Source organism: Lissotriton vulgaris, chromosome 1_1 (assembly GCF_964263255.1).
Source record: "Lissotriton vulgaris chromosome 1_1, aLisVul1.2, whole genome shotgun sequence".
NCBI lineage: Eukaryota > Metazoa > Chordata > Amphibia > Caudata > Salamandridae > Lissotriton > Lissotriton vulgaris.
Window position 1 is genome coordinate 1,368,465,895 of NC_141685.1, and position 17,760 is coordinate 1,368,483,654.

At 43.3% G+C, this 17,760-nt stretch overlaps 3 non-coding genes across 3 annotated transcripts; all 3 read right to left on the bottom strand.

The window, feature by feature from the left end:
• Positions 1-203: 203 nt before the first annotated feature.
• TRNAH-GUG (transfer RNA histidin (anticodon GUG)) lies at positions 204-275 on the bottom strand. The gene has a single exon. It is a non-coding gene; the product is annotated as a tRNA-His (tRNA).
• A 9,275-nt stretch (positions 276-9,550) lies between these two features.
• Positions 9,551-9,632, bottom strand: TRNAS-AGA (transfer RNA serine (anticodon AGA)). The gene has a single exon. It is a non-coding gene; the product is annotated as a tRNA-Ser (tRNA).
• Positions 9,633-11,130: 1,498 nt separating this feature from the next.
• Positions 11,131-11,202, bottom strand: TRNAH-GUG (transfer RNA histidin (anticodon GUG)). Its single transcript has one exon. It is a non-coding gene; the product is annotated as a tRNA-His (tRNA).
• Between the last annotated feature and the right edge of the window lie 6,558 nt (positions 11,203-17,760).

A 17,760-nucleotide genomic window follows, 5' to 3' on the forward strand; every position in this document is an offset into this window, starting at 1 on the left:
GCAAATATGTTCAAGAACGATAATTTATGTCAGTAAGTACAGTATACCTACATCTTATAATCATGTGTGTTTAAATAATTTGTCGTTAGATCGTTTAAATATTGAAAAGGATCTGTTTTTAATAGACATTTTACAAAATCAACTGGTACATTTGGGAATTCTGTAAAGGAAAAACCCAACTGCCATGACATTGCCAACCACAATGCCGTGACTCGGATTCGAACCGAGGTTGCTGCGGCCACAGCGCAGAGTACTAACCACTATACGATCACGGCGAGCTACTTGGGCTCAATAAAGTACATTGACATGAAGAAATTATAATTCGGAACACTCAGGGCTACTCCTGTGATAGGCTGAATGTGTTTGTTGCTTCCTCATTCCTTATACAAAGGCTTTATCTCCTCAGTGGTTGATAGGCTGAAACCGTTTCCTGGCCGCCTGCTTGTGAACTGGCAGGAGTCAAAGATCACACATACACTGGTGGGCCTGTGATGGGACACCAATGCAGAGAAACACACCTGGCGCAGATATTCTATTCTGTTTATTAGACCTGCATCTCCCCTGTACCTCCTCAAGCCATCTGTATGTGAAGCAAGAAAGAGTTAAGGAACGGTCCATCTACACTTTTATTGGGAGGATGCTGCCTTGAGCTCCTCCCAGCTAATCACACAAACAGCAGTAAAGCAAGATAACTACACAGTTAGGGGGGACTGCATGGTTTGGTTTTTGATGAATTATTGAAACTGACCTCAGTGACCCATAATCAGAGCTGTGGCTAATGACTACATGCCTAATTATGATGAAGAAGGCACCATGGCTCGTAGGGGCCCCACAACACACTTTTCTTAGCTCATTGAATTAAAGTATAAACTTCTGCCATGTGTGAGTGGTAAAGGCTTGTTAATTTTGATTCTTTTCAAATTCATGTCTGACAACAAGACGAAGGAACATTGGGCATCAGACGCTTTGGAAAGTAGCCACCAACCGCAGAGAAAGAGAGAAAGAGGGAAAAGACAGTATGAGGTGTGGAGAAAACAGCAGCAGGTACAAGGAGCTCAAATGCGATTAATGGCGCCTAAATAGAGCACGTAAAGGAACAGTTACAAATCTAAGAAAAGGGAAAGAAAAGACTAGGAAAAAACACAGAAAGAGCTTGTAGATGAAATTCTCTTCCAGGAACAGCAGGTTAAGAGAAATTACACAGGGAGCAGTTAAGCTTGTAACACGGGGGAGAATAGAAAAGAAAATGCAGTTTTATGAAGTGTGTTTGCCTAATCCAGCTAGCACTTTTATTTTATTTCTCTATTTGCTTCTTTTATTGGTAAAGTAAGTTTCAAGTGCATGCACATAAATGACCGAGAGAGCCAGGGTATAATATTTGAAGCGTTTGCACCAGCGCTAATGAAGGATGAGAGTTATAGCAAAGATATGAAAGGGGGAGCGATAATATATATGTGATATGGCAATAGTGACACCAAAATAAGCCACCTATTTATAAAACTGACATGGAAGAAATATTAAGGTTATCTTCTGAAATTGTAGCCGATGTTAAAAAGATTCTCGTTGTTGACAGGATTCAAACCTGCGTGGGGAGACCCCAATGGATTTCTAGTCCATCGCCTTAACCACTCGGCCACAACAACTGACTGTGAGGCATGTGCACATAATCTGTATGCAAGTTTTCAAGGTATCCCACAGCAAATTCCTGATATTCTGCAATGCACTTTTTACAAATAATGTTTTTTTCAGCAGGCACATTCTCTCCTAAAAACAAAAATTGCATGCGTATATCTCTAGTTTGGAATACCATAGGCTTGCATGCATACTCTCATGGGTCACTCAAATTTTTTGGACCCTATTGCACTCTGTTTTCCTGCTGCTTTTAGTATATTGCAAACACAACAAGTGATGGACAGAATGTGGATCAATGTCACACACTCACCCCAGTCCAAGGATCTGGGCCTAAATCCATCGTTATTTTGCACTCCACACCACCCTGGGTTAGACAATGGCGATATGCAAATCAGCTCTGACCCTGAGCCTCATGGGAACAGTCCAGTCTGAACTACAAAAGCCATGTCCTTCCCAGAACGGAATCAAGCTTCCGAGGACCGGACCGGTTTCGAGGTAACACCTCTCATCAGCCCGGCTAGCTTGACTCCAGTGGTGTGGAGTGCCTGGGACCCACGTCTGGGCATCCCCAGCGCACTTAGGGCGGAAATTGCAAACACAACAAGTGATGGACAGAATGTGGATCAATGTCACACACTCACCCCAGTCCAAGGATCTGGGCCTAAATCCATCGTTATTTTGCACTCCACACCACCCTGGGTTAGACAATGGCGATATGCAAATCAGCTCTGACCCTGAGCCTCATGGGAACAGTCCAGTCCGAACTACAAAAGCCATGTCCTTCCCAGAACGGAATCAAGCATCCGAGGACCGGACCGGTTTCGAGGTAACACCTCTCATCAGCCCGGCTAGCTTGACTCCAGTGGTGTGGAGTGCCTGGGACCCACGTCTGGGCATCCCCAGCACACTTAGGGCGGAAATTGCAAACACAACAAGTGATGGACAGAATGTGGATCAATGTCACACACTCACCCCGTCCAAGGATCTGGGCCTAAATCCATCGTTATTTTGCACTCCACACCACCCTGGGTTATACAATGGCGATATGCAAATCAGCTCTGACCCTGAGCCTCATGGGAACAGTCCAGTCCGAACTACAAAAGCCATGTCCTTCCCAGAACGGAATCAAGCATCCGAGGACCGGACCGGTTTCGAGGTAACACCTCTCATCAGCCCGGCTAGCTTGACTCCAAGTGGTGTGGAGTGCCGGGGACCCACGTCTGGGCATCCCCAGCGCACTTAGGGCGGCAATTGCAAAAACAACAAGTGATGGACCGAATGTGGATCAATGTCACACATTCCCCCAGTCAAAAGATCTGGGTCAAAATCCATCGTTTTTTTGCACTCCACACCACCCTGGGTTAGACAATGGCGATATGCAAATCAGCTCTGACCCTGTTGCCCCATGGGAACAGTCCAGTCCGAACTACAAAAGCCATGTCCTTCCCAGAACGGAATCAAGCATCCGAGGACCGGACCGGTTTCGAGGTAACACCTCTCATCAGCCCGGCTAGCTTGACTCCAAGTGGTGTGGAGTGCCTGGGACCCACGCCTGGGCATCCCCAGCGCACTTAGGGCGGCAATTGCAAAAACAACAAGTGATGGACCGAATGTGGATCAATGTCACACATTCCCCCAGTCAAAAGATCTGGGCCCAAATCCATCGTTTTTTTGCACTCCACACCACCCTGGGTTAGACAATGGCGATATGCAAATCAGCTCAGACCCTGTTGCCCCATGGGAACAGTCCAGTCCGAACTACAAAAGCCATGTCCTTCCCAGAACGGAATCAAGCATCCGAGGACCGGACCGGTTTCGAGGTAACACCTCTCATCAGCCCGGCTAGCTTGACTCCAAGTGGTGTGGAGTGCCTGGGACCCACGTCTGGGCATCCCCAGCGCACTTAGGGCGGCAATTGCAAAAACAACAAGTGATGGACCGAATGTGGATCAATGTCACACATTCCCCCAGTCAAAAGATCTGGGTCAAAATCCATCGTTTTTTTGCACTCCACACCACCCTGGGTTAGACAATGGCGATATGCAAATCAGCTCTGACCCTGTTGCCCCATGGGAACAGTCCAGTCCGAACTACAAAAGCCATGTCCTTCCCAGAACGGAATCAAGCATCCGAGGACCGGACCGGTTTCGAGGTAACACCTCTCATCAGCCCGGCTAGCTTGACTCCAAGTGGTGTGGAGTGCCTGGGACCCACGCCTGGGCATCCCCAGCGCACTTAGGGCGGCAATTGCAAAAACAACAAGTGATGGACCGAATGTGGATCAATGTCACACATTCCCCCAGTCAAAAGATCTGGGCCCAAATCCATCGTTTTTTTGCACTCCACACCACCCTGGGTTAGACAATGGCGATATGCAAATCAGCTCAGACCCTGTTGCCCCATGGGAACAGTCCAGTCCGAACTACAAAAGCCATGTCCTTCCCAGAACGGAATCAAGCATCCGAGGACCGGACCGGTTTCGAGGTAACACCTCTCATCAGCCCGGCTAGCTTGACTCCAAGTGGTGTGGAGTGCCTGGGACCCACGTCTGGGCATCCCCAGCGCACTTAGGGCGGCAATTGCAAAAACAACAAGTGATGGACCGAATGTGGATCAATGTCACACATTCCCCCAGTCAAAAGATCTGGGCCCAAATCCATCGTTTTTTTGCACTCCACACCACCCTGGGTTAGACAATGGCGATATGCAAATCAGCTCTGACCCTGTTGCCCCATGGGAACAGTCCAGTCCGAACTACAAAAGCCATGTCCTTCCCAGAATGGAATCAAGCATCCGAGGAACGGACCGGTTTCGAGGTAACACCTCTCATCAGCCCGGCTAGCTTGACTCCAAGTGGTGTGGAGTGCCTGGGACCCACGTCTGGGCATCCCCAGCGCACTTAGGGCGGCAATTGCAAAAACAACAAGTGATGGACCGAATGTGGATCAATGTCACACATTCCCCCAGTCAAAAGATCTGGGCCCAAATCCATCGTTTTTTTGCACTCCACACCACCCTGGGTTAGACAATGGCGATATGCAAATCAGCTCTGACCCTGTTGCCCCATGGGAACAGTCCAGTCCGAACTACAAAAGCCATGTCCTTCCCAGAACGGAATCAAGCATCCGAGGACCGGACCGGTTTCGAGGTAACACCTCTCATCAGCCCGGCTAGCTTGACTCCAAGTGGTATGGAGTGCCTGGGACCCACGTCTGGGCATCCCCAGCGCACTTAGGGCAGCAATTGCAAAAACAACAAGTGATGGACCGAATGTGGATCAATGTCACACATTCCCCCAGTCAAAAGATCTGGGCCCAAATCCATCGTTTTTTTGCACTCCACACCACCCTGGGTTAGACAATGGCGATATGCAAATCAGCTCTGACCCTGTTGCCCCATGGGAACAATCCAGTCCGAACTACAAAAGCCATGTCCTTCCCAGAACGGAATCAAGCATCCGAGGACCGGACCGGTTTCGAGGTAACACCTCTCATCAGCCCGGCTAGCTTGACTCCAAGTGGTGTGGAGTGCCTGGGACCCACGTCTGGGCATCCCCAGCGCACTTAGGGCGTCAATTGCAAAAACAACAAGTGATGGACCGAATGTGGATCAATGTCACACATTCCCCCAGTCAAAAGATCTGGGCCCAAATCCATCGTTTTTTTGCACTCCACACCACCCTGGGTTAGACAATGGCGATATGCAAATCAGCTCTGACCCTGTTGCCCCATGGGAACAGTCCAGTCCAAACTACAAAAGCCATGTCCTTCCCAGAACGGAATCAAGCATCCGAGGACCGGACCGGTTTCGAGGTAACACCTCTCATCAGCCCGGCTAGCTTGACTCCAAGTGGTGTGGAGTGCCTGGGACCCACGTCTGGGCATCCCCAGCGCACTTAGGGCGGCAATTGCAAAAACAACAAGTGATGGACCGAATGTGGATCAATGTCACACATTCCCCCAGTCAAAAGATCTGGGCCCAAATCCATCGTTTTTTTGCACTCCACACCACCCTGGGTTAGACAATGGCGATATGCAAATCAGCTCTGACCCTGTTGCCCCATGGGAACAGTCCAGTCCGAACTACAAAAGCCATGTCCTTACCAGGCGGCAATTGCAAAAACAACAAGTGATGGACCGAATGTGGATCAATGTCACACATTCCCCCAGTCAAAAGATCTGGGCCCAAATCCATCATTTTTTTGCACTCCACACCACCCTGGGTTAGACAATGGCGATATGCAAATCAGCTCTGACCCTGTTGCCCTATGGGAACAGACCAGTCCGAACTACAAAAGCCATGTCCTTCCCAGAACGGAATCAAGCATCCGAGGACCGGACCGGTTTCGAGGTAACACCTCTCATCAGCCCGGCTAGCTTGACTCCAAGTGGTGTGGAGTGCCTGGGACCCATGTCTGGGCATGTGATAGGCTGAAACCGTTTCCTGGCCGCCTGCTTGTGAACTGGCAGGAGTCAAAGATCACACATACCCTGGTGGGCCTGTGATGGGACACCAATGCAGAGAAACACACCTGGCGCAGATATTCTATTCTGTTTATTAGACCTGCATCTCCCCTGTACCTCCTCAAGCCATCTGTATGTGAAGCAAGAAAGAGTTAAGGAACGGTCCATCTACACTTTTATTGGGAGGAAGCTGCCGTGAGCTCCTCCCAGCTAATCACACAAACAGCAGTAAAGCAAGATAACTACACAGTTAGGGGGGACTGCATGGTTAGGTTTTTGAGGAATTATTGAAACTGACCTCAGTGACCCATAATCAGAGCTGTGGCTAATGACAGCATGCCTAATTATGATGAAGCAAGCACCATGGCTCGTAGGGGCCCCGCAACACACTTTTCTTAGCTCATTGAATTAAAGTATAAACTCCTGCCATGTGTGAGTGGTAAAGGCTTGTTAATTTTGTTGCTTTTCAAATTCACGTCTGACAACAAGACGAAGGAACATTGGGGCATCAGACGCTTTGGAAAGTAGCCACCAACCGCAGAGAAAGAGAGAAAGAGGGAAAAGACAGGATGAGGTGTGGAGAAAACAGCAGCAGGTACAAGGAGCTCAAATTAGATTAATAATCTGTATGCAAGTTTTCAAGGTGTCCCACAGCAAATTCCTGATATTCTGGAATGGACTTTTTAAAAAAAATGTTTTTTTCAGCAGCCACATTCTCTCCTAAAAACAAAAATTGCATGCGTATATCTCTAGTTTGGAATACCATAGGCTTGCATGCATACTCTCATGGGTCACTCAAGTTTTTTGGACCCTATTGCACTCTATTTTCGTGCTGCTTTTAGTATATGGCCCATAATACAGAAGTCTACCATCTTTGAGTATTTGAGGCTCCTTTGTAAGTGCTTTATATTTTTTCCTTGAAGCGCTATATAATAAAGGGGTCCGGGAAAGATTGCATTTATGGAAGATAAAAGAAGGCCCACTTGTCTCACCAAATGCTGTAGAGAAACCTGATGTTTTACTCATGTTATCCTTAGTTCATTTTTGTTAGACCTTGCATTCTTAAGGTGGTCCAACCCCACCTTATTGCTTTTCACCTCTGCATTTTGCTGTATCTTTTTGTTGGCCTTAGGACTCTGATCACTTTATCGCTACTAATCAGTGCTGAAGTGCACGTGCTTCTTCCCTAATCATGTGTATAATTGGAGTATACCTGACTGACAGATTTAATTTACTTGAAAGCCCCTTGTAAAGTGGTATACCATATACCCAGGGACTGATTGTGCCGCCCAAAGAAATAGCATTTCAAACCTGTCTCAAGCCTGCTACTGCAGTGCCTGTGCTGCAGTGTACTGCCACTTCGACCTGGCATTTAAAACTACTTGCCAAGCCTTAAACTCCAATTTTATTACATATCAGTAACCCCTAAGGTAGGCCCTAAGTAGTCCTAGGGGCAACATGCTATGTAAGTAAAAGGTAAGGCATGTACTGTAGTATTTTGTATGTCCTAGTAGTATCAAACAGTCTATTACATTTTTCACTACTGTGAGGTCTGCCCCTCTCATAGGTTAGCATTGGGTATTCTCTTATACTTTTTGGGTGGTAATTCCATATCAGAGAGGAGAAGCTTTATTTATTTATTGATAAATCCTATCTACTGGTTAGGTTGGATTTAATCTTGCTGTTGTATAAATGCCATTTTTAGAGAGTGAGCATTTCTCTGCACTTACTGCTCTATTTGCATGACAACCTGTCTTCAATTGACGTCTGGATTGGGCTGCGAGACAGCTACATATGTGCATTCCCTGTAGACAGCCACAACACAGGTCACTCAACTGCAACTGCATTCATCTGCATTCTGATTGGCCTGGGGGAGAGCTCCGCTCCCCTTACCGCAAATATGTTCAAGAACGATAATTTATGTCAGTAAGTACAGTATACCTACATCTTATAATCATGTGTTTAAATAATTTGTTGTTAGATCGTTTAAATATTGAAAAGGATCTGTTTTTAATAGACATTTTACAAAAACAACTGGTACATTTGGGAATTCTGTAAAGGAAAAACCCAACTGCCGTGACATTGCCAACCACAATGCCTTCACTCGGATTCGAACCGAGGTTGCTGCGGCCACAGCGCAGAGTACTAACCACTATACGATCACGGCGAGCTACTTGGGCTCAATAACGTACAGTGACATGAAGAAATTATAATTCGGAACACTCAGGGCTACTCCTGTGATAGTCTGAATGTGTTCATTGCTTCCTCATTCCTTATACAGAGGCTTTATCTCCTCAGTGGTTGATAGGCTGAAACCGTTTCCTGGCCGCCTGCTTGTGAACTGGCAGGAGTCAAAGATCACACATACACTGGTGGGCCTGTGATGGGACACCAATGCAGAGAAACACACTTGGCACAGATATTCTATTCTGTTTATTAGACCTGCATCTCCCCTGTACCTCCTCAAGCCATCTGTATGTGAAGCAAGAAAGAGTTAAGGAACGGTCCATCTACACTTTTATTGGGAGGATGCTGCCGTGAGCTCCTCCCAGCTAATCACATAAACAGCAGTAAAGCAAGATAACTACACAGTTAGGGGGGACTGCATGGTTAGGTTTTTGAGGAATTATTGAAACTGACCTCAGTGACCCATAATCAGAGCTGTGGCTAATGACTGCATGCCTAATTATGATGAAGCAAGCACCATGGCTCGTAGGGGCCCCACACACACTTTTCTTAGCTCATTGAATTAAAGTATAAACTTCTGCCATGTGTGAGTGGTAAAGGCTTGTTAATTTTGTTGCTTTTCAAATTCACGTCTGACAACAAGACGAAGGAACATTGGGGCATCAGACGCTTTGGAAAGTAGCCACCAACCGCAGAGAAAGAGAGAAAGAGGGAAAAGACAGTATGAGGTGTGGAGAAAACAGCAGCAAGTACAAGGAGCTCAAATGAGATTAATGGCGCCTAAATAGAGCACGTAAAGGAACAGTTACAAATCTAAGAAAAGGGAAAGAAAAGACGAGGAAAAAACACAGAAAGAGCTTGTAGATGAAATTCTCTTCCAGGAACAGCAGGTTAAGAGAAATTACACAGGGAGCAGTTAAGCTTGTAACACGGGGGAGAATAGAAAAGAAAATGCAGTTTTATGAAGTGTGTTTGCCTAATCCAGCTAGCACTTTTATTGTATTTCTCTATTTGCTTCTTTTATTGGTAAAGTAAGTTTCAAGTGCATGCACAGGTATGACCGAGAGAGCCAGGGTATAATAATTTGAAGCGTTTGCACCAGCGCTAATGAAGGACGAGAGTTATAGCAAAGATATGAAAGGGGGAGCGATAATAAATATGTGATATGGCAATAGTGACACCAATATAAGCCACCTATTTATAAAACTGACATGGAAGAAATACTAAAGGTTAACTTCTGAAATTGTAGGCGATGTTAAAAAGATTCTCGTTGTCGGCAGGATTCGAACCTGCGCGGTGAGACCCCAATGGATTTCTAGTCCATCGCCTTAACCACTCGGCCACAACAACTGACTGTAAGGCGTGTGCACATAATCTGTATGCAAGTTTTCAAGGTGTCCCACAGCAAATTCCTGATATTCTGCAACGCATTTTTTAAAAATAATGTTTTTTTCAGCAGGCACATTCTCTCCTAAAAACAAAAATTGCAGCGTATATCTCTAGTTTGGACTACCATAGGCTTGCATGCATACTCTCATGTATCACTCAAGTTTTTTGGACCCTATTGCACTCTGTTTTCGTGCTGCTTTTAGTATATGGCCCATATTACAGAAGTCTACCATCTTTGAGTATTTGAGGCTCCTTTGTAAGTGCTTTATATTTTTTCCTTGAAGAGCTTTATAATAAAGGGGTCCGGGAAAGATTGCATTTATGGAAGATAAAAGAAGGCCCACTTGTCTCACCAAATGCTGTAGAGAAACCTGATGTTTTACTCATGTTATCCTTAGTTCGTTTTTGTTAGACCTTGGATTCTTAAGGTGGTCCCAACCCCACCTTATTGCTTTTCACCTCCGCATTTTGCGGTATCTTTTTGTTGGCCTTAGGACTCTGATCACTTTATCGCTACTAATCAGTGCTGAAGTGCACGTGCTTCTTCCCTAATCATGTGTATAATTGGAGTATACCTGACTGACAGATTTAATTTACTTGAAAGCCCCTTGTAAAGTGGTATACCATATACCCAGGGACTGATTGTGCCGCCCAAAGAAATAGCATTTGAAACCTGTTTCAAGCCTGCTACTGCAGTGCCTGTGCTGCAGTGTACTGCCACTTCGACTTGGCATTTAAAACTACTTTCCAAGCCTTACACTCCAATTTTATTACATATCAGTAACCCCTAAGGTAGGCCCTAGGTAGTCCTAGGGTCATCATGCTACGTAAGTAAAAGGTAAGACATGTACTGTGGTAGTTTGTATGTCCTAGTAGTATCAAACAGTCTATTACATTTTTCACTACTGTGAGGTCTGCCCCTCTCATAGGTTAGCATTGGGTATTCCCTTATACTTTTTGGGGGGTAATTCCATATCAGAGAGGAGAAGATTTATTTATTTATTGATAAATCCTATCTACTGGTGAGGTTGGATTTAATCTTACTATTGTATAAATGCCATTTTTAGAGAGTGAGCATTTCTCTGCACTTACTGCTCTATTTGCATGAAAACCTGTCTTCAATTGACGTCTGGATTGGGCTGCGAGACAGCTACATATGTGCATTCCCTGTAGACAGCCACAACACAGGTCACTCAACTGCAACTGCATTCATCTGCATTCTGATTGGCCTGGGGGAGAGCTCCGCTCCCCTTACCGCAAATATGTTCAAGAACGATAATTTATGTCAGTAAGTACAGTATACCTACATCTTATAATCATGTGTGTTTAAATAATTTGTCGTTAGATCGTTTAAATATTGAAAAGGATCTGTTTTTAATAGACATTTTACAAAAACAACTGGTACATTTGGGAATTCTGTAAAGGAAAAACACAACTGCCGTGACATTGCCAACCACAATGCCGTGACTCGGATTCGAACCGAGGTTGCTGCGGCCACAACGCAGAGTACTAACCACTATACGATCACGGCGAGCTACTTGGGCTCAATAACGTACAGAGACATGAAGAAATTATAATTCGGAACACTCAGGGCTACTCCTGTGATAGGCTGAATGTGTTCATTGCTTCCTCATTCCTTATACAAAGGCTTTATCTCCTCAGTGGTTGATAGGCTGAAAACGTTTCCTGGCCGCCTGCTTGTGAACTGGCAGGAGTCAAAGATCACACATACACTGGTGGGCCTGTGATGGGACACCAATGCAGAGAAACACACCTGGCGCAGATATTCTATTCTGTTTATTAGACCTGCATCTCCACTGTACCTCCTCAAGCCATCTGTATGTGAAGCAAGAAAGAGTTAAGGAGCGGTCCATCTACACTTTTATTGGGAGGATGCTGCCGTGAGCTCCTCCCAGCTAATCACACAAACAGCAGTAAAGCAAGATAACTACACAGTTAGGGGGGACTGCATGGTTAGGTTTTTGAGGAATTATTGAAACTGACCTCAGTGACCCATAATCAGAGCTGTGGCTAATGACTGCATGCCTAATTATGATGAAGCAAGCACCATGGCTCGTAGGGGCCCCACAACACACTTTTCTTAGCTCATTGAATTAAAGTATAAACTTCTGCCATGTGTGAGTGGTAAAGGCTTGTTAATTTTGTTGCTTTTCAAATTCACGTCTGACAACAAGACGAAGGAACATTGGGGCATCAGACGCTTTGGAAAGTAGCCACCAACCGCAGAGAAAGAGAGAAAGAGGGAAAAGACAGTATGAGGTGTGGAGAAAACAGCAGCAGGTACAAGGAGCTCAAATGAGATTAATGGCGCCTAAATAGAGCACGTAGAGGGACAGTTACAAATCTAAGAAAAGGGAAAGAAAAGACTAGGAAAAAACACAGAAACAGCTTGTAGATGAAATTCTCTTCCAGGAACAGCAGGTTAAGAGAAATTACACAGGGAGCAGTTAAGCTTGTAACACGGGGTAGAATAGAAAAGAAAATGCAGTTTTATGAAGTGTGTTTGCCTAATCCAGCTAGCACTTTTATTTTATTTCTCTATTTGCTTCTTTTATTGGTAAAGTAGGTTTCAAGTGCATGCGCAGGTATGACCGAGAGAGCCAGAGTATAATAATTTGAAGCGTTTGCACCAGCGCTAATGAAGGACGAGAGTTATAGCTAAGATATGAAAGGGGGAGCGATAATAAATATGTGATATGGCAATAGTGACACCAAAATAAGCCACCTATTTATAAAACTGACATGGAAGAAATACTAAAGGTTAACTTCTGAAATTGTAGCCGATGTTAAAAAGATTCTCGTTGTCGACAGGATTCGAACCTGCGTGGGGAGACCCCAATGGATTTCTAGTCTATTGCCTTAACCACTCGGCCACAACAACTGACTGTAAGGCATGTGCACATAATCTGTATGCAAGTTTTCAAGGTGACCCACAGCAAATTCCTGATATTCTGCAATGCACTTTTTAAAAATAATGTTTTTTTCAGCAGGCACATTCTCTCCTAAAAACAAAAATTGCATGTGTATATCTCTAGTTTGGAATACCATAGGCTTGCATGCATACTCTCATGGTTCACTCAAGTTTTTTGGACCCTATTGCACTCTGTTTTCGTGCTGCTTTTAGTATATGGCCCATATTACAGAAGTCTACCATCTTTGAGTATTTGAGGCTCCTTTGTAAGTGCTTTATATTTTTTCCTTGAAGAGCTATATAATAAAGGGGTCCGGGAAAGATTGCATTTATGGAAGATAAAAGAAGGCCCACTTGTCTCACCAAATGCTGTAGAGAAACCTGATGTTTTACTCATGTTATCCTTAGTTCGTTTTTGTTAGACCTTGCATTCTTAAGGTGGTCCCAACCCCACCTTATTGCTTTTCACCTCCTCATTTTGCTGTATCTTTTTGTGGGCCTTAGGACTCTGATCACTTTATCGCTACTAATCAGTGCTGAAGTGCACGTGCTTCTTCCCTAATCATGTGTATAATTGGAGTATACCTGACTGACAGATTTAATTTACTTGAAAGCCCCTTGTAAAGTGGTATACCATATACCCAGGGACTGATTGTGCCGCCCAAAGAAATAGCATTTCAAACCTGTCTCAAGCCTGCTACTGCAGTGCCTGTGCTGCAGTGTACTGCCACTTCGACTTGGCATTTAAAACTACTTGCCAAGCCTTAAACTCCAATTTTATTACATATCAGTAACCCCTAAGGTAGGCCCTAGGTAGTCCTAGGGGCATCATGCTATGTAAGTAAAAGGTAAGACATGTACTGTCCTAGCTTGGAAAACGAAAACAGATCAATCCAGAAACAATATTTTAAACATATATAATCAGGATCAATCAACCGTCTCTTCAGATGATGTCGCAATAAGAAAGGAATTCTTCAATTTCTTCACTTCAATATATAAGGAGGACACAAATCCAACAGAAGAAGAAATTGAAAATTACCTTGAAAAGATCCAACTCCCGCATTTGACGGAGGAAGAGGCGGAGCTTATGAATTCTGAAATAACAGTAGAAGAAGTAAGGAGCGCCATAAGTCAACTAAAGAAAGGAAAAGCGGCAGGTCCAGACGCATTGCCCAACGAATTTTATACCGCGCTGAAAGAAACATTAATCGAACCTCTAACTGAAACGATGAACAAGATATATCTGGAACATGAAATGATCCCAGACTCATGGAACGATGCCACGATAAGCATACTGCTTAAACCAGGAAAAAACCTAAAGATCTGCGCATCATATAGACCAATATCGCTCCTAAATTGCGATTATAAGATCTTCATGAACATAATAGCAAAAAGAGTATCTAAAGTTATGCCTAAATTAATCGATCAGGACCAAAAGGGTTTTATAAAAGGCAGACAGATACAAGAAATCACGCATGAACTAATAGCAACAATCGACATAGCGATACTGGAAAATCTTCCTCTTACACTTATCACATATGATGCCGCCAAAGCTTTCGATCGTGTAAATTGGGCTTTTCTAATCAAAAGCATAGAGAAAAGCAAGTTCGGTTTCAACTTCATCCACATGGTTAGCGAAATTTATTCGAACCCAAGAACAAAGGTAGCTGTCAACGGCAACCTTACAGAAAATATTGAGATCCAAAGAGGCACAAGTCAGGGATGTCCTTTATCTCCATTACTTTTTAATTTATATATTGAACCCTTGGCATGCTCCATTAGAAATAACATCAATATCACACCTTTCAGATATTTACAATGGACAAGGAAAGTAGCGCTCTACGCAGATGACCTAATGGTGTTCACGGATAATTACAATTTCTCTAAAATGGCAATTGATGAAGAAATGAATAAATTTGGAAAAGTTTCAGGATATCTGATAAATACTGACAAAACGGAGATAATGAGCTGGAACTCACAATTAACTTCACCGCTTTTGAAGAATAAAATAAAATATTTAGGAATTACCATAACACAAGATCTTGGGAAACTAGCGGAAATAAACCTCAACCTAATTATGAATGAAACGAGAAGGCTCTTCAAAATCTGGTCAGGTCTACCATTAAGCTTTTTCGGTAAATCTAATATAATTAAAATGTCAATTATTCCAAAATTTACCTATCTTTTCAATAACATTCCATTAGAATTCGAGAAGGATGCCCTAAAAAAAATACAAGGAGAAATATCTAGCTTTATTTGGTCATCAATGAGTGCAAGAATTTCATGGAATAAACTCAGGAGAAAGAAGGAACAAGTGGGCATAGCAAGTCCAGATTTATATGAATATTACAGATCCTTCCAATTCAAAAATGCTAGAGTCTTACTGAAAGCACACCAAGCATATCCAATATACTTGCAATACCTGACAAATGGCGAAGATTATTTCCTCTTCAAGTTTGGCCACCCGAAATTTTTCAAAAAAGTCAAACTAAAAGTTCTGAAGAATGCCGTCAAGATCTGGAATCAAATAAGATCCATTACACAGATTCCATATTATAGTAATATGGCTCCAATTTGGGACTCCCCAGGCACCCCTGACTGTTTAAAAGACTCTTTATCAAAACCACTTAGGAAGCATGGCATTGAAAAATGGGGACAACTTTTATCTGGACACTCCCTGATATCATGGGATCATTTGCAAATAATTACAGACCGCAAAATTTCAAAATTTAAATATTATCAACTGAGCAGTTGGGTAAGCAACATTCCAAAGGGAGCCTCAGATCCGGAAAACCTAGAACCAGAAATGGTGGGTGAAACAGTATTAAAGAAGGAAGTATCAAAATGGTATTGGGCATTAATTGAAACAGAAAAAGAAGAATTAACAACTGCTGAAAAAATATGGAAGAAAGACTTACAATATGAAGCTTCAGACCTTTGTCAATTCTGGAAAAAATCAGTAGAAAAATGTTGGTTATGTGTAAAGGCCGCCCCACTAAAGAGGAATCACCTTTTCTCTATACACAGAGCGTACTGGACCCCCAAAAAGTTATCAAAGTTCAAAGGAACTTCCGTAAAATCATGCAGCAAATGCGGAGAGGAAAAAGCGGATGATATACATATGTTCTGTGGGTGCCCCTCGCTCACACAATATTGGCAAGAAATTGGTAAGACTCTAACCGCAATACTGGCAACTCCAATAACTGTGAGTATTATTTTAATTATTTTTGGGATATATTGCACTACTCAACTGAATCAGATAAAGTTAGACAATCACCAAGAAAACTTATTATTTGTCATGATCTTGTTAGCTCGCAGAGAGATTTGTATTAATTGGACAAAACCGGTTCCCCCAACACATGAAAGCTGGTTAAACACGGCAATAAGAATTAGTAGTCTAGATAGAAAAGGGAAACAAACCAAAAAAATGAAATACTGGGAGATCCTGGAAAATTATATTTAATCTAGACAATAATCAATAATCTCTTCCTGCCAGAGGCCCCTTTGCCGGTTTCCCTTTTTCTTTTCTTTTCTCTTTTTTTCTTTACTTTTTTTTCTTTTTTTTTTTTTTCTAATTCCAATGATTAAGCGGACAATAATTCCTGGCATGACTTGAAGTCTGTCAAACATCCAAAGGGTCACATAACTCCTGAAACAGTGGAATTATTGAGTAAGATGGAGGTGTGCAGAGGAGAACTGATCAGATCAAGAACGAGGCCTACCCCTTGTACCTCCCGATAGACGATCAGGGGCAGTTTTGTGAAACACCTTGTTCAGATGTGTATGATCCCCCAAACGCCTTTCTTTTCTTTTTACTTAACCCGCAAAATGAGGATAAAAAAAAAAAAAAAAGACATGTACTGTGGTAGTTTGTATGTCCTAGTAGTATCAAACAGTCTAGTACATTTTTCACTACTGTGAGGTCTGCCCCTCTCATAGGTTAGCATTGGGTATTCCCTTATACTTTTTGGGGGGTAATTCCATATCAGAGAGGAGAGGCTTTATTTATTTATTGATAAATCCTATCTACTCGTGAGGTTGGATTTAATCTTACTATTGTATAAATGCCATTTTTAGAGAGTGAGCATTTCTCTGCACTTACTGCTCTATTTGCATGAAAACCTGTCTTCAATTGACGTCTGGATTGGGCTGCGAGACAGCTACTTATGTGCATTCCCTGTAGACAGCCACAACACAGGTCACTCAACTGCAACTGCATTCATCTGCATTCTGATTGGCCTGGGGGAGAGCTCCGCTCCCCTTACCGCAAATATTTTCAAGAACGATAATTTATGTCAGTAAGTACAGTATACCTACATCTTATAATCATGTGTGTTTAAATAATTTGTTGTTAGATCGTTTAAATATTGAAAAGGATCTGTTTTTAATAGACATTTTACAAAAACAACTGGTACATTTGGGAATTCTGTAAAGGAAATACCCAACTGCCGTGACATTGCCAACCACAACACCGTGACTCGGATTCGAACCGAGGTTGCTGCGGCCACAACGCAGAGTACTAACCACTATACGATCACGGCGAGCTACTTGGGCTCAATAACGTACAGTGACATGAAGAAATTATAATTAGGAACACTCAGGGCTACTCCTGTGATAGGCTGAATGTGTTCATTGCTTCCTCATTCCTTATACAAAGGCTTTATCTCCTCAGTGGTTGATAGGCTGAAACCGTTTCCTGGCCGCCTGCTTGTGAACTGGCAGGAGTCAAAAATCATACATACACTGGTGGGCCTGTGATGGGACACCAATGCAGAGAAACACACCTGGCGCAGATATTCTATTCTGTTTATTAGACCTGCATCTCCCCTGTACCTCCTCAAGCCATCTGTATGTGAAGCAAGAAAGAGTTAAGGAACGGTCCATCTGCACTTTTATTGGGAGGATGCTGCCGTGAGCTCCTCCCTGCTAATCACACAAACAGCAGTAAAGCAAGATAACTACACAGTTAGGGGGGACTGCATAGTTAGGTTTTTGAGGAATTATTGAAACTGACCTCAGTGACCCATAATCAGAGCTGTGGCTAATGACTGCATGCCTAATTATGATGAAGCAAGCACCATGGCTCGTAGGGGCCCCACAACACACTTTTCTTAGCTCATTGAATTAAAGTATAAACTTCTGCCATGTGTGAGTGGT